Genomic DNA, 23,591 nt, shown 5'->3' on the forward strand with positions numbered 1-23,591 from the left:
TACTTTTTACTGTACTCAGTCCCAGAGTAAAGTGAATGATCTAATTATATTATGTACAAATACTGTGCAGTCAGTCAGTCAAGCATAGAGGCAAAGCTTAGTGATAATGCACTAAGCAGAACAATATTTTAGTTTCCTGAACAGCTATGAAACAGGACTTCACAGACTCCGAGAATGGGATCATAATCCCATTAACTTTAATTAGATTTATGTGGCGCTCACCTTTCTTCTGTGACAACAAATTAATGATAAGCTAAAGAGAATTAAAACATTGGTACGTGAAATCCTTTTCTTCCCCTCAAGGCTCTCTACTGGGTCCCAGCCTCACCTAAAAGCTCGTGAGAATTTAGATCAAACCCCTCCTGTGTAGAGCTAAGGGAGACCAGCCATAAATTGCTAATAGACTAAATGAAACGAGGTAGGAGGCTCCTGCTCTGCAGCAATTACCCCTTAGATGTAGTCATTCATATCCCTGCATGTCTCGTATCATCAGGGCAGCGTCGGCATTTTGTCAGGCTGTCTTTGTTGAACAGCTCTGGGTTGGTGTTAGAAGACTGACCATGGAACCGATACGCAGGGTAGCATTTGAAACAACAAAGTGCCGTTTGACTGGCTGGCCGCTCACAAGAATGGCACCTCTTCCTGCCTTTCATGTAGCATGGGTTCATATAATCAATTATTAATCAAAGTTGCGTTTTGAAATTCAAACTCAAAGACACGTCCGCCACACTTAAGTATCTCCCTGTGTTTTTTATTTTTATTTGCTTGGGTGCCTTTTCATGCCTTTATTTATGATGCTCTTACAGTTTGTGTTTTTTGATGAGCTGCTATTAAGGTACATCTTCATGCAGCGGTGGGTTCATTTTGTTTTTTTGGGGGGGATTTATACTAGACAAAATACATATATCATGAGCATGAATTACTTTAGAGCTCAAACAAATCAGTACACCACATCCAATCAGATTATAGGACTTAAAATCAAGAGTTGCTCCATTTTATTAATAACGCTATATTTTCAGTATACCATACATTACAATTAGGTGTCTATTTGGCCGGAAATATCCTGCAAATAGAAGTTATTTTAGATTATTTTTCTACTCTATACTTGATGTACCATGACTGCAATGTTACTTTCCGCCTGTAAACAAGTTCTGTTTAATATAACAATCGATCTATACTTAACAACTGAGTACAAATAAGATGTGATGTCTGCTGCTACAATATACGAATGCAAGAGAGATGCATATACTAAAAAAAAACATCCAAACTGTTTGGTTTGCTTGTCTCTGTTTGGACCGTGTGTTCGTCACACGGTTCGACGCACGTGCAATGTAGCTTCGTGCCTGTATGTGACATCAGACAGTGTGTTTCCCCTTCATGCAAAACAGAAGTATGGACAAGTTCCCAACAAAACGTACAGCAAAAGACGGTGCAAAACATTTCAGACCGTCCTGCCAACCTGTATACATTTTAACATCACTGTATTGTAACCGTTTTTCAATCTAAAGCCGCTGAAGCGGCTGCTGTTTCCATCCTGTCGGCTCTGCGCATAGTGGATGCAGGAAAAAAACAGATTAGACGTACAGGATGACCTAAATTGAGGACAGCCACGCTCATTATTGTAAGTGCAATGATGAGTTAAAGAACTGAACAAAAGAATATTGGAACTTTTTATGTTTAATCTATTCTGACTTATTCAAACGATGGCGCTTTAAGAGTTCCTCTCTTTTTCTTTTAAAGGATACAATTGTTGTAAGAGCTACATGGAAGTTGGCAGTTTGATAAATGCAAGTTATTTCAATTGATTCTGTAATATTTCAATCTTTGTGTGCTAAAAAGCCACACAAGTTCCTGTAGATGGCAATACACATTCTCACCTCATTCTCACCTAGCTTTCCTCAGAGTTGGTCCCAATAACATGCTTAAAGTCAAGTCAAACTCAGTTTGTGTTTGTTTACATGATATGAACCATTTTTGAATGCTGTATCCTACATTTTTGATAATTAAGCTATAGATCATACGCCAAAGTATATTTTCAGAGTGATAAAGATTAAAAGAAAAAAATAAGAAGAACCGTACAGAACCGAAAACCCTGACCCTAAAACCGTAACACAAAACCGAATCGTGGGTTTTGTGAACCATGCCACACCTAACATAAACCGTAGGGATAAATCACACACACATCATTGATCATATCTGTGATTGAGCATAGTTGCGATAATATTAAACAATGAAACAACATGAAGTACTATGAAATATGATTCATCAATTCTGTTTATTGTAGCTAGCACAGGATACAAATAATATAGGCTATATAAACCTTTACACTTGTTGTATCACTTACTTTTCAATGGAATATCTCTGACTAAGACCTATGAATAAATATTGTGCCTCTTGCAACTCAATTCAACCATTCGATAAAAAATTCATCCATTGTTTGGGAAACTCCAACTCTTCTCTACACCTTCTACTGTTAGACAAATTGAAGTGTGCACTGGGAGGGAGGCCAGCGGTAAACACAGAGAATCTATTTAGCCATCCCATTCCAGGGCCGAGAGGAGAGCGGCTCCCTTCAAAGGCAGAGGCAACAATGTGAGTGACATCAGGTCATCCTGCCTCCTCACAGTCACCTGGCTGATAGAATTGTTCTGGGGGGAGATAGGAGGGACCTGTGAAGCACAGCTTTTTTGTCATTGCCATATCTTGTGATTGATGGCTCCATGACCGCAGTGAATCTGCCCTTTTTAAATAATTTATGTTGCCCATCGCTATGGACAAGTAGCTTATAACCGGGTTGTTATTTTTCCATTGACTGGAGAGATCAATACTTTAAAGACATGACATAGCCCCTAATGACCTACTTAAATGGTTCTCTGGAGTGCAAAACAACTGCAGTGTTTACTCAAAGAGTGAAAGCTGTTATTGCTTATTATTATTATACTGCATTGTACAGTTTTACATTGTAAACAAAAAAAAGGTGCAGGTCAGAGTTTGGGTCAATTCCCTTTACATTCAGCTTGTTATTAAAACTTGCAATCCAGATCAAAACAATGGACCCTCCATTGTCACATTCTCAATCATTTTATACAAAACATTATGATACAGTATTTGGTATTAAACTGTGATAGGAATTCACATCTTGATAGGACAAAAAGGTAAGATTAATCGCGTGATTAGCTGCTCTGGATTAAACTGTAAAGGTCTACCTAATAAAGTGATACCTCAGTTTATAATCCAAGAAATAAGCAGTCTAGTTCCCTAAAATAGTCCAGTACAGTGGTGTTGTGAATCAAAAGGCCCTTGTTCATTCTCCCTCTAACAAAGTGACAAATTAGTTAAACAACAGTGTTGGAATTCTTATTAAAGTTGATTAATTCATATCATTAGTTGATCGCATAACAGCTCATAAAATATACTAAATTAATTTCTTTACCAAGATTAATACATGAAACACTTGAATTAACATCAATAAATCAATTTGTGAATCAATTACATTATCATGTTTAAATACAGAGCTAATAGTGTACATTAACTAGCGGTGGAGAAGTGATCATATATCATTTGGCATTCCAAAGAGGAAGAGCAGAGGAGCATCCTTAAATGATCAATGATAAAAGAGATCCAACTCTGACCTTAGTAGGCCCCAATACATTTTGCATGACGTTGTTACTGTGAAACCAGTAAGTTATCATGCTTCCATGAATCTTAGATTTATTATATCGGACTGATAACACTGTTCCTATCAAATAAGTTATAATTAGCTGCTGAAAAATGGCAGTGACGTGAAAAGGACTCATGTCAAATGCAAATACTGCAAGTATGGCGGGATTCCATTCAAATCATTACTGAAATTTGATTGTAAACTTGGATCAAAGCTTATTTCCTGATTAAAACATAACCGGTTTTCCTATATATTCCATTATACTGTAAGTTGAACTTGTTTCTTTCATATATGTTAAGTATACTGTAAGGGAAGTGGAGACACTTCAGACAAGACGCTTCATCCAATTTAGCACTTGGAAACTTCCTTGTAGAAGTGACTGCTTGCTGCAGCATGAACAAGCCAGCTATGAAACACATGTCAGGGCTTCTTCGTGGTTACACTGCAGAGAGCTCCAGACATCGCTGCTCCCTTACAGGGCTGCTGCAGATGTGAGAGGTCCTCTCAACCAGGTGTTGTGTGGAACAGTCAACAGAGTTAACGTGACACACTTTGTAGAGAATTACACCTCTACCACAGCGAGCTTTGGGCCTATATGGTCTCGCTAATAAACCTGGACCTTGTAATGGCTGTCTGATCACTCAAACGTAGGAGCTGCAGCAACGGGAGGACAAGGAAATGTCATCCAACACGGATAGAAAATGTACCTCCACCTTTGTTTAAGGTTCATGTGGGCTGAGTTTGATTGCTCTCTGTGTTTGTGCCAGGAATTGGCTTGTTACATGTTATACAGTATGGGCACAAGAGTATTTTTAGCCACTTAGCCTGCCTAGGAACTTCGATATAGAATGAGTTGATGAATAAAAGCTATACATTAAGGAGCAGTCGTGCACCTGAGTGGAGGAATACTTTAGTGCATGGAGTTTTATAAAACTAATAATAATAACAATATTAATAATAATAGTAATGATGCAAAAACAATAGCTTGCAAGAACATTAAAGTCCATTGCTCTAATGCAAAAAATACAGACAATGGGCAATACGTTTAATGTAAAGGATATGGCTGGCAATATTCTATATTTTTGTTTTTGTCAACAAATCTCATGAAAGATTATTATATAATTTACTCCTGCATACTTTGCACTCTTCACTGCACTACTGTATCAACCAGTCTATATTGTTTCTGTTTATAGTGTGTGTATATTGTTTGTTTTGTTGTTTGTTTTGTAGGAGTAAGCGCATGGTGAGCAGTACGACCTAAAGCAAAATTCCTCATACCTGACAAATAATGCCGATTCTGATACACGAATCTACAAACATTTATTACAAAGTATATACTTTAAGTTAATCAAATAATTTATGAAGAAGGCTAAACAATTTCCTAAACCACATATGCACTGTGGTTTTCAGCAAACGTTACTCAAACAGGAATAAATTGTGCATTTGATGGGGACCGTTTTCCACTTTTTTCCATGGATTGGGTGCGCTTCTTAAGATGTTCCCCACCAGGATGGTGCATGTGGGATCAACTCAACATAAACTGCCACGTTAATTTAAAAAAAGTATTACATTATTACAATAGCATATACTATTTTAGGCTTTGGCTAAACAGGCAATACTTTTTAGGATCAATACATTGGTTTTTTTGTTGACAATATGAAAAATATTGAATATCCCTTGATTTAACCTTTAGATTTCCTTATAGTGGGTACCAACATTTTGTGGCATGATATAATGTACTTGACACCGATGTATGACAGACACACAATGATGACATATGATCAATAGTGTAGCAGTCTATTATTTGCATATCACTAGAATACGATCCATGTGTGGATACATTTTGAAATAAACAAAACACATTCTTATAAATGCATAACTTAATCCAAATGCTTACCAACTTAAAACAATCCATTACATAGAGGGGATCAAATTAATTCCTCCTCTTGCACCAAGAATTGCTTGATGCCTCAAGATAATTTGCCATGTAATTCTTTTCATCTACACAGATGCACTGACATACAGTACATGCTTCTTTTTTTTGTCCCCGATAACAACCGTTAATTCATCAAGAGTAAATAAAATGTTTAGTTGGGATGGGACATTAATTATCACATTCATCTGCTTGCTGCTTCCAAACTGGGCTATAATGAAATGTGCTGTAATAGAGATTGCTCTTGTGGAGGCAAGCCGTTTATGAATCGCTAGAGGTGCAGCAGCTGCATTCCCCCTTGAGAGATAGAAATTTATGCTGTATACCCTGCTGATTGTTGAGAAGGTAAAGAACCAATAGCAGCATGTTCAGAGGTTTAATTTAAAGTGTGTTTCTCACTAGGCTGCTCACAACACTTAATTAAACTCTGCTGTTTTGGCAATGACAAATGCTGTGGTGCAAGAGGAAGCTGGGCTGCTGTGACTGAGAGGCTTTTGTAATTTCTTTCATGTGCAGCGATGGCCAGATCCAGGTCAGAAACTGTAGAATTAAAGAACTAAACAAGATTTAGACATGGGGAATGGGAGGGCAAGAGAGTGTGAGGTTACAGTCATTTCTTTCTCAGGAAAAAAAAAAATCTCTTTTTTTTCTTTTTTATGTGTCCTCTCTTTCATTTTTGGAAAGTTTTGTCATAGATTTATGAGGGTTAAACTTCTGTACCTGGTTTCTTGCACTTTCCCACTGATGTTTCCTAAGGTGTGTGATTTTGATGGAGACTTTCAAATTTTACTGAAAAGTATGATGAAAAAATGAATTACTATTCCTGCACAGCCTATTGTTCCAATTATTTGATAACAGCCTGATTTTTCTATTAAGCCTCTTAGCATGTCTTTTAATTTGCCAAACCAAATTTTCACCAAAGGAAGCATTAAGTTTAAAATAAGCAAGTAAGTGTGAACCAGAGGTCTGGCATCATATTGGAAGCAGTCCAGTGACAGGGAGTGACTAATAGCTTTTATTCTGGGTAGAAATCCAATTCATGCCCAACAAAAACCTTATTTTGTTTCTGTAACGGTATGACTGTATTACTGTGCATTTCATGAGATCCATTTAAAAGGTGGAGCCAGTCTAGCACATAGCCACTGCAAAGCCCTGCCTGCTGCTGTGTTATGAAGTCGCAGAACTCTGGCTACCCTGCCAAGTAATAACCACAAAGATGCCTGCAAGGCACAAACAGGAGCTGGAGCATTTCATTCAATAATGTAATCCATACTTTTAAGTAAAAAAAAAAACTCAATTCCTATGTCCATTTTTATGACTTGAATGAATGGAACTACACATTTTTTTCTGTTGCCAGTGTTATCACAAGAGTATATGTTAAAAATAAAAAGTCGTTGTTTTACTGGCTGGGCAGCCACAAATAAATGCAGTCACTATGTTCAGTTTGGAAATGTGTGCCACAACACAATCACTGACAATTTAAACATATTTTAGTGTTTCCATTTAACAATCTTTAATCTCACTGAAGCATACCTTCTTCTTATAACCTAATAAATACAACTAATATTAACCTTTAAAAATGCTACATATCAACTCATCTATTTCATACAAATCTACTTCCTGTCATAGGAATTTATAACTTAGTTTAAAGGGTGCACATTAGCTCATTTACATTGTACTAAACCAAATTTTAAACACTGATCAGTGAAACACATTGATATATATTGACAGACAATTATAACTCTTTTCAATATAATGTAAAAAAAAAAAGAATCTGTTAATTTTTAAATAATTACACTAAAAAGGTGAAAAATGTTTTAGCTAATCCAGAGAACGCAATCATGAAAACAGGAGCATACGCATAAAAAACAACCACAGTATTTACCATGTTTCATATAGGGGGTGCAAACAGCTCCATATGTATTTTGGTGTTCTGTAAATGCCAGGGAGACACGGCAGCATCCGTTGGAGTTAACGGTGCAGCACTTTTGTGTTCAGTAGCACAAATCATTAATCATGAGGCTGGCCATATTCTTGTAGTGCCTGTGCTTTCATTACTGGGCCTAATTAAACAGTTCTGTGAACTGGAATCTCAGATTCCTCTGTTACAGATTATCATTAATTATGGTGAAAGTGCTCAGAGATGTTGGACTCAATTATATTCTGCTCAACCCTGGCAGCGGGGTGATTCATTGTTCTGAGCACTCCACAGCCATACTGTCTCTGCTTATCACCAACCTCCACTTTTGTAAATTGGGCTCTGCCAGCCAACAAACTAAGAATTATGTGCTGCTTTTTTTCATTACAAACATGTTGGAGGAGCACAGACCAATTAAGGGTGGGATATTTTGTGTGGAGTGATGAGGCAGGCATTGGTGCAATGAGATGGGGGTTGGATGTCGCTACTATGGGAATGAGCTGCACCATGCTGAAGTTGTGGCTTTATTACCATGTATGTGTGGTGCAGCCCTCCACCAGGTCCACTGACTGATTATGCTCAGCGTATTTCCCCAATATCAAAAAGCTCTCAGTACTGAGAGGTAAAATTAGAATATGGACTGAATATTATATTGATATTTCTGTGCAAGAGCTGTACAAACACATTTCCATTGTCCTGTAGGAAGCTTTAAATGGAGATTTCTACCATACTGGCAGCAATAAGTGTGTCTAACTGGAAGGAAAGAGTTAACTTTTCATAATATTTGTGTATGACATGCAACTTTTAATGCAGCTGACTAATGTCAATATTACTTCTATGGTCTTATGTAGGGTACGTGGGGGTCTCTCATGGAAACAGTGTGTGAATGAGATTATTGGCCACTTTTTTTTAGGGTCAGAGAATTGAGAGTAAAATCTGAATCCAAGAGAAGCAATGGTTCTATGGTAAGCCTAGGCCTTAGCGGTTTGCTCAATTTCATATGCCACAGTAGGTAGTGATTTTAATATATATGAAAATCAGCCAGAGCTGTGTGCATGTGTCTCTTGTAATATCACCGGTGGGAGATTTTCACATGCCTTACAAAGCAGGACTGTTTTCATTTTCCCTGACTACAGTGTTGTCTCAGTAGGGCTCGCAATCAGATACCCGTCTCAGTTCCAATTCTTTCAAGAATTAACAGAATAATGCAGTTGTCGTGAAAGGGATGTAAGAGGAAAATAAAGCAAAATCTGAGCGTAAATATACATTTTACAGTATCTCTGTTTACTTCCTTAAACTATGGTTGGTCTAATCCCACAATTCCCCTGGCAGAAGAGCAAGAAATGGGATTGTTCCTTCTAGTGACATAGCGGCAGCTCATTGAAAATGTAATACACTACTTCCAAGTCACAGGTCAGCTGGCAATCTGAATTTTAAAAAGGACTGTGAGTAATATTCTATTTTATTTTGAAAATGAACTTTGTGGCCTCCATCATGAAACCAATATATGTCTTAATCTTCAGGGCTCTTGAAGCTCACAGCTCTGGAACAAGGCCTTTGACTCCTAAACTTAATAAGGAAATCACTTGTTTTCTCATCCATCTTCACACTTTTATAGGGGCTGACACAAAATTTCCTTTATTTTAAAAGTAATTGATGAAGCATAAACTATGTTATCAAATATTACTACTTTTTCTTACCTTGTATACATACATTAAATGATCCTGTTATGCAAGAGGCCTGACACACTGAAACAGAACACACATACAAATTTTATTATTAATAAAAATACTCTATTTGTATTATTTACATGCATTTGTATAGGTCAGTGTGCACAATGTATGCTTTAGAAGAAAGCTTAAGATCTGAGCATCTATTGTAATTCTGAACTGAACATGGTTGACAGTAGCAGTGAATTTAAGCGTTAATTACACACTAACCTTTTCAAAATGGATATTTAGACACGCTCTGTCCTGCGACTCTGAATGTTCAGGAAATGAAAACATCCAACGACCAATCAGTATCTACTCACATTAGCATAGTCTTTTAAAGCCCAATGCCCCCAAAACATGCCACGGAAATCCTCTCCTATTTATCTTAAAATAGCCACTTAACTTTGACTGACACTAATTCTTACTACATGGAACTGTAGAAACCCCTTCATTTCCCCCTTCTGTCTCTGTCAGAAAATTACAAAAGACAGAGTTTGTGATGTCCCCAGTGTGCAAATCCCTTTATTCTGTCAGATTACAGCATTTGATATGACGTAGTGCGGCATTCTGGCCTCGCATGCCTGACAGAGAGAAGGGACCTGTCAGCGGCAGGGGAGAGCAGTGCAGATCATCACTCTGACTGATCCACAGGCCCAGAGACTGTCATCTCCTCCGACTGTACAAGTCAACACAAATAAAAGTGAGGAAGCAAAAGCCATAATGGCTGTGAGAGATCCAGGCTCATTGTGGCCATTACTTTTATTCAAACCTTACAGATGACATGATGTGAAAAATGAGCCTGTGTCTAGTCGGGTGCCCATTAGTGAGTGAGCACATTATCTCCCCTTTTTCACATTGAATCTCCTCCCTGCATGCAGTGGCAGTTGCTTCAGAGGAGTCACTCACTTTTATGGGCTTTTGACTGCCGTACTCTTTTAAATACAGGAGGCCTGCACCAGGCAGAGATGACGTATGGCTGTCAGCGCTCTTTACCACACTGACATATGCCTTCAGAGGATCCCTCCTTAAACCTTCTGTCTAAAACTAAGGGGGACAGCTAACCTCTTCCCTCACAGAGCAGACAAGAATGCATCAAATTGATTATTACAGAAAAAGAGGGTGATTTCTAAAAAAATCTCTATTTCTACACAATTATCGTGTGCAGTCTAAGGGCAATCATGAAACACAATTCCCCAAAGCCCTTAAGAGTATTTACAGTTTTTTAAGAAGTACTGAATTTATTAGGAGGATTTTTGGGGACAATAATTGTAAACTTGTTAATTAGGCAAACTAAGTACATATTCTACATTTACATTTTTTGGCAAGTATTGATGTTAAACATCAAGTGTAAGGCCCTTTTTCTTCACACCTCTAATAGTCGTTAGAGCACCTCCCCCAGCTGATGAAGGAAAATCAATGACTTCACTGTGTTCCTGTCACATTGTTGTGGCTGGAATTGACATGACGAACAAGTGCTTCCTCCTTGCGTCGTCCATCTATCTACACTGCGAGAAGTTCACATCATATGAAGAAGAAAAAAAAAAAAATCAACTTGCATGAAGACACTCCAATGAATATTTTAACACCCATACAACACTCAAACTAATTTTCCTGACACAATGTCTAACACATTAAAGCTTAAACTACTTCACATCCACTTAAGTTAACTAAACTTAAGTTGGTCATCATTTTGTCTAATGGTGTTTGGGGAATAAATAGAGTGGGCCTTCCCTTTAGTCTCTTCAGTAATTCTTTTCAAATTGCCAAGCAGAATAATTGTAAATGCATGAAATAAGAATTATCTGAAGGATTAGGTTAAAATGTTGAAACATGTACATCATTTTACTTCATTCCCAATGGCCATAAATGCCCCAGTGTAGAGTATACCACAGTTAACACATTTTCAACAGTAGGCTATGGAAGCCCCCAGGGTTGTACCTATTTGGAAATAACATATTTTTCATTCTACAATGGGAAATAAATCTGGATAAACTAATACAGAACAAAGCTCAGAGGTTGTGGTTAGTTCCAGGGAGTACCGGCTTCTCTCAGGCAAGAGTATGAACCAGAGCCGCTTGGTTCAATCTAATCTCTGACAAGAAACAACAAGCCTTTGGGACCCCCCCGCGGTCCACCTCTACACCGCACAACATCATAAGCAGCATAACGCAGGGGGTTAGATCTACTGTAGCTGTCAGGGGAGAAATATGTTCCCATTTTACAACTTCAGTGGCAGAGAAGACCATACAAACGCTCCTCTTTTTCCCTCACTATTGCTCACTCGTTTGAATCTCTCTCCTCTCTTTTCTGCCCACAGTTATGTCAGTTTTCCCTCAGTACCCACACACTCAAAAGGAGTTCCCTGGTGACTGCGTCCCATTACTATCCGGAGACTGCTGCACAACACAGCTGCCCTGCCCACATCCCCGGTGATACCACTCAAATTCCCACATTGCCAAGTCAAGCAGTGTGCAGGTCAAATGGGATTTGGTAGGCAGCACAGTTTTAAATCAACCTTATCACTTCTGTGTTAAAAAACTTCAAGATGTAAACGCGATATGAACTGTACGTAAGCACCAAACGTGACCGACTACTGGAAGGTTTGGCTCTATAATTAGAAATCTTTCTATTCGTTGATGATGCAAATTATTGGTATCTATTTTAGCAGTTATTCCACAATGTTCTTCAAGAGCAAAGCTTGAAATGCTTATTCAGTTTTTAACCAAAATTTCAGTTCAGTTATATAATTTTAAGAGTTTACGTTTTTCATTTTTTACTTTTATCATAAAAAACAAAAGGCCAGTTCATCATTTGGCTAAGAAAAATATGAGCTAATCACAGATATATCATTACTTGTTGGCCAATAAGTAATATGCTTTTACATTTCATAAATGACAAGTATATCTCATTACATAGTTTGCCCACCAGAGATCCTTAGATAAACTAATGCAATTAAAGCTTGTGTAAAAAAAAAAAAAAAAAAAAACATACATCTTGTTATACATTTTTTGTAAACTCTTAAATATCAAATTGCATCATCGTCAAAAATCCAAAAGTAGGCAGGCTGTAGTTGAAATTCTCTGCTTACAAATATTAAGGTCAACAGATATTGGCCTATCACAGACACATCGGTGTCAGCATATACATTTTCTGATTGGCAACGATATAGAAACTTTTTTTTTAACAGAACATATATTGCAGAAAAAGATGCTTAGGGGGATTTAGACATGGTGTTATGTAGTTCTTCATTTAAATTTAAAACTGATAAAGGGTAACATTTGATTCATACAAGGTCACGGTGGTATTACTTTATACCATTCATGTTGATATTACCCGGACAAAGCTTGGTTATACACAGTATACTGTACAATAAAATGGTTGTAAGGAGTGTTTAAAAAAAAAAAAAAAAATACAGTAGATTGTCTGCACTGTCTGTGTTTATTCTAATAAGTTACTATGATTCCACAAGGATCTCAGGCATGATTGTGCTAATCACATGACACACCTGATTTCCCAATTCATTTCCCCATTTATCTTGAGAAAATGTAGCGACAGCTTGCAATCTGTTTGTTTTGAGTTGTCAGAAAGGAACCAAAGGCATGTATCAACATGGAATAAATGCTACTGCAAGATGTCACCAGCTGCACATGATATGATGAATTACAATCATATGTTAATCAGCCAGAGTTGCAGTAATAGGTTGTTTACACAGCGTTCTATCACAAACCTTCTTGAAATGTTTTTCATATATAGATATGGATTCTTGAAAAGACAGGAGTACACTACCATTTGCAATACTAATGAACAGATTTAAGTGTTTTGTTTTTGTTCCTCTTTATTGTCTGTTTTCCAGCAGCATAGGAACCACTAAAAATGCATTTATGAAATCAAATGTGTCTTCAATGAAAGATTAACGGAGTTTGTTCATGCGTTTATAATTACTTTGTTTAAGTCTGCCCGCCTGTTTTTGTTGTTGTTATTACACAACTATGTAAAACTGCCTCCAAGACTGCCTGATAATATTGGAAACCCAATAATGTTTTCATCTTTCATCACTCAATATATTTCTCTCTGTCATGCATGCAAAATTGTGTGTGTTGTGTGTGTGTGTGTGTGTGTGTGTGTGTGTGTGCGTGTTTGTGTGTGACGGAGCGTTGGCCACAGAGCAAACAGCAGTAAGTCCAGCAACAAGGTCAATACTAGCGCAAGTACCTTTTTATTTCCCTAGCCACACTCCTGCAGTTTGTCCAGCAAACTTACTAATGACTGGAATGGCCTCACTGCTTCACTTTTGTCGTCCTCATCCATCAATGGGTGAATGAGGAGGATTTAGCAGGTATATACAGTAATGAATTGACCCTGGTAGTATAACACTTACGTGATTTGTAGCCTATTATCTAGATAAAAGGGATTTAGATGAGAAAATCAATATTTAGATTTAAAGAGTCATAGAAACTGGGACATTTCCCTATTCCAGGCCAGGTATTCTTCATAGAATTTAAAGGATTAACTGATTTTCTCTGTCCAAAAAGCTATATTTATTTTGGAAAATGTTGTTACCTAACAGTAGCAACATAATTTTTGATAGCATTTGAAAAACATGACGCTTGTTTGCATTTTAAATGACAAAATTTATAAATCAATTCTACTGTAATTTTCAAAAACTAACCTCAAATTCTTTAAATACAAATTTTGGACAGTGATTATTAAATACCAGCAAATATTGGCATTAACAAACATTCATATTATTATTATTATTATTACACAAATGCAGTTGAATAAAAATATTAGATGCTATTAAAGTGTAGACTGGGTAAACCCCGCCTGCATGTTTTATTCTCCTCCTTCAGGTCACAATTTTGTGGGAACCAATCACAAACTGGCTTTTCTACCTGGCGCGCTTTTAGAGGGTTTAACATGACAACGATAGAAACGACCATGTAGCTTCTTGTTTATATTCAATCTAGCGGCCACCAAACGCCACCGAAGCTGAGCAAACCTTTTGATGCCGCTGTCGCTTCTACGTCATCCGGATCGTTGGTCTGATTGGTTGAATGACTTTTCAATTTCGTACAGAGTCATTTGAACTATGCCCGTCTTGTGCAGAGAAAATACAGAGCAGACTCAGCGGACCAATACTCAATCTCAAATCTATCTATTATTGGCTTGGTCTGGTGAAAGCCAGACTAATTAAAGTGACCATATTATGAAGAAAAAAAAAACACTTTCTGGGATTTGGGGTGTTATTTTGTGTTTTTGGTGGTCCCACACGCATACAAACTTGGGAAAAAAAACATCCATACTGTTTTGAGTGAGACACGGGTTTCTGAATATATTCTGCTTTCAGTCTCCAAGTGAGCTGGTCAGTATCGGCAAGGCCGTGTACATATTTGGCCGAAACATTTGGTGTGTGCTAACCACTTTGGCTAATACTACATAAGCAAGCTGTTTCGTCCAACGTCGGTCAATACAAGGCAGGATTAGCTCCGAGACTTCTTCTAAACGAGGCGTACTTCCAAATTTGCGTGGAATACCTGCAGGCGTGGGACATTTAAGTAGTTACAAACAGGTGTTCAGTGACCACTGGTACTGCTACCGCTAGTAATGTAAAACTTCTTCACTTCATCATATCATCACAATCATATCCCAGTAAGCAATTAAGGTGGTGGATTCAGAGTTCTCCAAAAAAGAAACTCACCACCTGACGCTTTTGGTGGTGCTGCTGTCTGAGCTGCATCTTGTCTGACTGATACAACATCTCAAGCATTAAAGTGTGTTGAACATGAAGTCTAATGCTAAAGATGCATGAAGTTTTTAAGTCTTAGCTGACTTTAGAACTTTGAGGACTTTGACAGTGCTGCTCAACGAAAATAGCCATATTCTCATAGGGATTATTAAATAAGTGAAATTGCAAACAAGGTAATATTTCAGGAAATTAGAAACAATAAAGTATTTTTTACAGCATATGAAATATGTAGAGGGAGGCTACTGTGTAAATAAATGAAAATGAAGAGTAAATAGAAACATCACAAGCACAGACATAAACTATGCTACAACTAAATTGCTTCCACACTCCATGGGCTCAATATGCGATTTAAAAGAGCCTGGCGGTGGCAATATTCCTCTGATATGGTGTTTAGTTTTAATAGGAACCCTCAGCTCAAATATGAACTGACAAACACAGCAAGACAAACACAGTCTCTCTCCGGCAATGAAATATACACTATCAAATAGACCTGTACCTTTTTGAATCCGCTGTGTGGGTGAAACTAAAGCGCAGAACAAACAGCATTCTGATATGGCTTTGAGAGTGATAACAGCGTCTGACAGGGTGGAGAGAGCAGGCTTTGGGCTCGCTGCGAAAACACAACCTGTGATTGACATGATTCCCTGGCCTTAGAGAAGTTTACCTTTTAATAAGAGCTCAGAGAACCCCTCTCAACAACCTGGTCCAGGCTTTCACCGACAGCAGGCGACGGCTTGGGAGGTGCATGTGCAAGTATTTGTGTGTGTGGGTATTGTTTGTGTACATGCATGTGTGTGTGTGTGTGTGTGTGTGTGTGTATCGACGCACACGTGTGTCTGTGCCCACTTGTAGCAGATTTCAATCAAGGATTTCAGCTATGCCCAAATATCCCTTCTCTTTTGGGCCAAGTTGTTTGAAGAAAATGAGTGGATTCAGGATCAAGAGCCTTTCTGGAGGAATTTAAGTCTGTTTGAGGATTATGACTTCTTCATCCTGTACAAAGCCTGCAGAGAGAGCTATATAGTAGCCCTTGGAGGACGGGCTTACCAATGCATTCCAGACGGTGATATAGAAGTGATAAAACCAAGGAAAGACATCATAGTTTTGGGCACAGATCTTCAAAATAAATACGGGAGTTGAAAACTTTCCAGTTTAACACTAGAAGAGTAATTCTTTTGGTGTAATAATATGCAAGATCGGGAAATATAACATTATTGGTGGATTATATGGATTTGCAATCATAAGAGGATACATAAAGTGATAAGTGAAAAGTCTTTTAACCTAAACTCACATAATGCCGGTTAAAATGTGTGCATTAAACATAATTGCAAGCCAGTTTAATTGCTTTGTAAATTCTGCAAACATTTCTTGGTTTCTTGTTTCTGCCAGGGATTGTTTCTCTGAGTCCAACAAACTGCTGCAAAAGCCACACCACCTTCCATCGGACTAATAACTATAATTAGCATACTAACAAACCCCGTGCCAGCTCTGATCAATATCTTGGTATCAATCAGACTTTCTGCAGCTGACAACATGCTTAATCTGTTTCTAAGAGATGTCACCGCTGACCTGGCCTTCATCAAAACTGCAATCGCCACTCTACAGAAGCTTCATTAGTTATACCAATTCATTAGGCAACTGCTCTCCCTTCGACCAAAAAGTACTGCACGGGGTGGTCAAAACTGCCCAACGCATCATCTGTTCGTCACTCCCCTCCATCAAGGCCATCCAGTACAAGCGATGCTTGCGTGAGGCATGCAGCATCATCAAAGACTGTTGTCACCTCAACCACAGACTGTTCACCCCACTCCCCTCCGGAAGGCGTGGCAGGTCTCTCCGCACCCAAACCGGCAGGTTCAGAGGAAGCTTCTTTCCTGCCGCTGTCACCCAACCCAAGTCTAGCTCTGCATCCATCTAAGCCCCCAACCCAACCCATAGTGTTCTATTTATTCACATACAAACTTACGTTCTGTAACTACACTTATACATAGCCATATTCTACTGCTCTTCATTCTCTTCATCCTGCACATTCACTTGTTCTTACTACTCTTATGTACTACAATGGTACTGTTACCACACTGCACATTGCTGTACCGTACATACAGTATATGTCTATTTCATACTGAATCTTTTGCACATCTCTGTACATGTTCATACATGGCTTATTTTACATAGCCATATATTCTGCTCTAATATGATTAATACATTGCATGTATTTATATTTAATGTATATACTCTAAACCACCTTCTGTAAGCCAATTGTACACTACTGTCTACACTGCACTATATTTCTTGTCCTGTCTATACTTCTATATCACATTGCACTTTTCTGCTCTTTTTGCACTTCTGGTTGAACACAAACTTCATTTTGTTGTCTTTGAACTCTGAAAAATGACAATAAAGTTGAATCTAATCTAATGAATGAACTATGTCATCAGCACAGCCAGCTAGGTGTGGATCATCTCTGAAAGGAGCTTTGATCAAATCTGTCATTATTTACCCTGTTTAAAGCGTAACCTGAAAGCAAAACAAGAAATCAATAGAAAATGGGGACAAATTACTGTAAATGTCAATATTTAAGACAGCTGAGATAAAGGGCTCTCAGCCTGTAATAGATTCTTTCCATTTACCTTAAGCCTATTGAGCAGAGGGATAGTCAATTGCTGATAAGACCATTAGTAAGTTGTTGATGAACCAATTTAGTATTATTATAACACTAAATATAACAAATGAAGATTGTTCAACGGATAAAATCAACATCCAGCAATTACACTGCCTATTCTTTTACAGTGCATTCTTTGTCTTATTCTTGTCTGCCCTTTCCTTTTTAAATAAACTTTAGTATAATTCCTGTAGCCTATCAACAGAAAGATTTAAGCATATACGGTGTATGATACACTACAAAATCCAGCAAGTAATGTACGTAACTGGGTCTGTAGGCCTATGGCAAGAAACAATCAGCCTTCAGACACTTAGTTACTTTCCTTCGCATAGCAGACTGGAGCATTTAACTCTTTACTTAAACTAGTTAGAAAACTGCTAGAGTCACAGTGATGTATATATATCACCATTATATTATATTTATAAGCCCATTAAAAGTATTCAATGGGTACACAACTTCTAATTCAACACTAAAGAGATGCAGACTCACTGATCTGCAGCAGTACGAGTCTCATGAGAGCTGGCTTTGTTGAGAAGGTTACAGGACTTTGTTTGACCCCAGAGCAGTGTGATTCTTGGAACTGCGGCTTTGCTGTACTTCACACTTATATCTTTTGTTCTCGATCAAGTGCACCCACCCCCATACAAAATGCAGCCAAACAGACCGAGAGAGGTGATCATTCTGGGCAAAGGAAGCCACGAACGAGCAGGAGAGAGGAAGTAGCATCTCCTACAGACAGTCGCTGCAGGGGACGGACTAACTATAGCCACATCAATGACTAACTCTCACAGCAAGGACACCTCCCATCACTTTGAAAATAAATAAATTAAACAACAAAGGGGGACACTGACATTCACTGCCTTTCCGTTTATTTCACCAAATAACGGCTTGTTTTACGTCCAGCACAGAATTATTGTTGAGTTCAGCTGCCAGGAAGACAACAGTGGAATAAAACATTTTAACAACAAGTTTCCTTCCCAACAGGAATGATGATTGTTATATGGATTTGTAGATGAAGCAGAAACAGTTCCGTCATCTACTGGCCTAATATGGTCATTCCAACACAGGAGGAGACCCATCTTTGTACTTCTTCATGAATTACATACACAATCAATAATGGAAAAAAATATATACACTGCGAAAGGCCTTAGTCGCGCTGCCAACAAGCGGCATTGATAAATGATTTTGTGCCAGTTATGACAGCAAGGTGCATACAGTGAAGAGAGTAGAAGGCCTTTTTAATAGTGCAAGCAGAGAATTAAATCAAACCCAGGAGGGCCTCCTCTGGAAAGGAGAGATGCTGCATCTCTCTGCTCTAAATCACAGCTCTACTTAAACCCAGCCCTCTCTTTCCCCATATTTCTACATTATCAGAGGAAACCTGTCACTGCTGTCTATGGGAAAGTTTACAAATCATGATTTATCAGAGGGAGGATCTCTAAACACCTGTGTGAGAAAATAAGCATCCCATGCATTATTATTTATAGGCCAACATTTGTTTTTGCCGTCCTTTGAGTCAAGAAAGCATCTCAACCATTGTACATATATTTTACAATGTCTTTAGATTGTTATCCGTTGCCTGGATGCTTGATGAATGCTTTAAAATGTAAAAACATATTGAAAAAATGCTGATGGTATACAATATAATTGCCATTTTCAATATGGCCTCTGTGTACCTGTAATATCATGTGCAAAGTATGTGCTCCTCCTGTCCTCGGTGTAAAACCCTGTGGCATCTTATTAGCCAGGAAGGGGAAAATAAAAAAAGGTTTAAAAAAAAAAAAAAAAGGAGTGAAAAGTTTCCAAAGGTCAAAAATTAATCAAACTCATTACCTGTGGAAGAGAGGGGTCCTGGTTGCTGCTAACTCGTTTAGCAGTTTTTTAACCTCTATTTTCTTTTCAAAGGGGTGGAGAGTCCCAAAGGAGCAGACGTCCATGGCTTCTCATTTACATCTGGATAAGTGAATCACAATGATCCCCTTAGACCTGCTGGGGACACAAACATTATAGTTTTTAAAAACAAAAAGATCTTACAGCTAACACGTATACAGGATATGTAGACAAACATCATTGTATCACATAGTACTCTGTTAATTACTGCATTACTTATTTTTAATTCTGAGACTTTATGCATTGAGAACCCTAAACCACAATCCAGTTTCAAGCAACTTTACACAATACAAAAAGGCAATGCCACACCAGATGAGGAGAAAAAAATCCTACTTACTGGCCACCAAGGCCAGTTGCTTCCACTTTATCCAGTAAATACTGCAGAAGAAAGCCACAGAGTGAACGTCGTATGAGGAAAAGAAGTGAACCCAGGGTGATGGGCACTCAGTCCACTGTCTGGTCTCTGTTGCTAATGCCGAACTTTCTCTAGGCTGAACTTCTTATCGAGGAAACGCACTGGTGGCAGACAGAGGCAGCCGGCTGAAAAACATAAGATTGAATAGGCAAAGAGTTTTTTTATGTATAGGAAGTATATTCAGAATTCATTACTGCAAATATCAACAACCAAAAACTTAGCTGTCAAAAGGGGAAGAGTGTGTAAATATATGCTGCTGAGTGGAGACTCACATAGTCAAATAATAAAGCCAAGCATATAATTAATATTACGTCAGTTTGTTACCTGTGAAAATGTGATTCAACAAAAACAGTAATGAAACATAAAATAGAAAAGTGTACCCTTTATATGCAGTAAACATTAACAAGACGTAACATGTTAATATAATCTGCAGCTCAATATATTAGTGAATTGTTATTATTAATTTTGTTCCCTTAACATTTCGGTTTCATTTGTACAACAAAAAAAAATGCATTTCTATACACTACTTATCTGAAAAAGAAAGTTGAAATTAATCTATTCTAAAATCAGGATCAGTGTAAGATGTTTTCTCACAGGGAAAAAGATACGAGACAGCATTTAGAGGTCTTGCTCACGCATAAGTGGCTGAGCCTAATTTGAGCTGATTTGGGCTGTTAGGTTTATGGCCTTAATATGCCGAATGTTTGACGGCAAAATTTTGACTGGCCACAGAACTGTAAATACAACATTCAGTTGGTAAAACACCCCATATGGTAACATTGTGAACCGGTCTTTAACAGCTAATTAAACATAAACAATTAACCTCTAACTCCACCCCCCCCGCCCCTGATTAGGAAATATGTTGTTTTTACAAATTGAATGTTTTTATTTAACAACGACACCAAATAAGTTAAAGTTAACAGTAAACTGCGTGAAAACATTTTAGGCCTAGACATAAAAAACAATTTACATCAATAGTAGTAGGAGTGTTAAAAATTTGTTTAACTTGAGTCTTATTTTCCCAACACGGAAAAAAAGAAATCCTAAAAAAAACAAGAAAACCGTTAATGCTCTGAGGGAAGTCCAGGCTGTAAATGTGCACAATATTCCACATTATATACATGTCATTTCAGAGAGCATTCCAAGTGACGCAGTGTCAAATCTGTGTGACAGATTTAGGTGAACGCTGGTGAAGGGAGCCCTGCGTGGGGAGAGCGGCCTCAAGCAGCCAGTACAAGATCTCCAACAGGCAGAAAGGAGCCCTGCTTACTGCAGAGCCGCTGCCCGTCCAGGCCACCAACACTGACAGCCAAGCAGTGACCTGACACCATTGCCATCTTCTGACTACAGTCACATATAACTCTTTGTGTTAGCTTTATACTCACAAAATTCAAACTAATTTAGAAGGAATTGCATTTGCTAAGAGACTGAGAGACAAAGAAGAGGCAACATTTTAGAGTGTTACAACCGTCGTGGTCAGGTGCACTCTGCAAATAAAAAACAACAACATAACAACATATCTAATAATCTGCGAACTGATTTGAACTATAAACGTAATGGTATACAGAGCTTGTACTGAGAAATGAGTAACTGAATGAGACACAGTATGTGGGGGTTTCAGTTGTGGAGCGAATATTTTTCTTTATTTCTAATGTTATGTCTCCCTCTTTTGGTGGCTGATGCACAAAGAAAGCAGGAGAAAGCACTTCCGCAATTAACACCTTAACGTAGATCAGAACTTCAAAATAGGAAGATCCTTTCATTTTATTTTCATTGGAAACTGTTTTCATATACCATTTTAAGGGTATGCAGTGATAAGTGTGTGCAGTGAACACTGAATTTAAATATCTAAAATCATTGGGATAGGCATTTAAATTTAAGAAGTGATGAGATGCAATAGTTTTCTTTAGTTTGATCACATTTGAAAGGTTAAAGGTGACCTATCATATAGCATTTTCAGGTTTCTACTTTTATTTTGCATTCTTACTAGATAATGTTTGCATGCTCTAAATGTTCAATAGAAACTTTATTTTTGTCAAACTAACCGTGACTGCTGCTCCTGTATTCACCCTCAGTCTGAGACACTCTGTAACGCCTGTCTCCTTAAGCCCCCCCCCCCCCCCTCCCAACAAAGCCCAGTCTGCTTTAATTAGCCAGTGTGCTTCCGCATTTCCGAGTCTCCTGGAATCTCAACTCTGCAGTTGTTTCACTAGTAGCAGCTGGAGGCACTGCAACGGAGGTTATAGCAGGACTTTGCATTGTGAAAAATCACCAATAATGGCTTCTAAATGGAATACTACACAACCGGAAATGTCCCAGCGATAATGTTACCCGAATTGGGAAGTAATCATTAACATTGGCCACCAAAATTACAGCTATCTGACCTTAGGGCTGTCCGAAATGATTGTTTAAAATGATTAACCCAGCGATTATGTTTTCGATTAGCCGACTAATCTAACGATTAAATTTCAATTTTTCTCTGTCCTTTCTAAGGGAATTATGAGACCGAGACTAATTTAAACTCAACAAGTTTTTATTACATGGACCGTTATAAAGGAATTGTGAGATATCTGAAACAATCTAGTCTGGTTAGCAATTACAGACGGGGGAGAGCAGCACAGGTTACCTCACACTCAAGTCAGTGCAGGACATACTGTATACAGGTGAGCTAAGGGGGAAGCTGGAGACACATGGGTGAGCACAACGTACAGTGTTTTGCTGCGGTTATCCTGACTCAGGGACCACTTTACAAAGTCTACAGTCTACCAAGTTGTTGTTGGCATTAAGAGTAAAATACTCCCACACTTTAGAAGATCAGGTGCAAGCCTTTTTCTCAACGTGTTTTTGCGAGGAGTCCATACTTGCGCCGTTGCTGGAGGCAAACATCATTTTTAGATGTGACAACGCAAATTATGTTTCAATGCATTTACGTAATCAGTGAAACGTCCCAGCCCTATTTGGAATTAGCATGCAGCTACTTAATAGTTAGGAATAGGCTGATGTTAGATTGTATTGGAATGGAGCAGAACTTTCTATCAACAAAAATCGCAGATAAAGGCTTCTGATCAAAATACTACCCTAAAAACATGTTTCAGCAGGAATGCAACCTAAATTTAACAGCAATGAGAGCCAAGATTACTCTACCAGGTCTCCCAGGTGTCAGCAAACCACTACTATAGTTAGCAGTGGTCACTAGCAGAAAATAGCAGCAATTTCTACAGAAAAAAAAAATTGCAGAAAAAAGGCTTTTAAATCAAATACTGTTTAACCAGAAATGTTTCCTGAGTAATAATGTGACCCGGAATTGGGGAGAATTTAACAACTGACGGGGATTTCTCTGAACTATCATTTGTAGTTTTGGCCACGTTTAACATTAAATCCAACATAATATAGAATATATTCATTTTCATTCTAACAAGTACAACAAAAATTAGGTTCAGCCCTTATCAAGTACCAACCATCTATGAGGTAATATATGCCAGAATACATACATAAATAAAAATGCTACTACTGCATTCATATTATTACCAAATACATAGGAGGCACACCCATACAGGCATCCATATTTAAAAAAGCCTTGTTGACACAGATCAAATTACGGATATGACAGAAAATACGGAAAAGCATAAAAGAGCACCTTTAAAGGTATGATGT

The 23,591-nt window shown here is 38.0% G+C and overlaps 1 long non-coding RNA gene across 1 annotated transcript; it reads left to right on the plus strand.

The window, feature by feature from the left end:
- On the plus strand, positions 1–22,805 carry LOC117953506. The gene is made up of 3 exons (XR_004658625.1): positions 1–11; positions 3,273–3,279; positions 22,618–22,805. It is a non-coding gene; the product is annotated as an uncharacterized LOC117953506 (long non-coding RNA).
- Positions 22,806–23,591: the final 786 nt, after the last annotated feature.

This window comes from Etheostoma cragini, chromosome 11 (genome assembly GCF_013103735.1).
Source record: "Etheostoma cragini isolate CJK2018 chromosome 11, CSU_Ecrag_1.0, whole genome shotgun sequence".
Taxonomy (NCBI): domain Eukaryota; kingdom Metazoa; phylum Chordata; class Actinopteri; order Perciformes; family Percidae; genus Etheostoma; species Etheostoma cragini.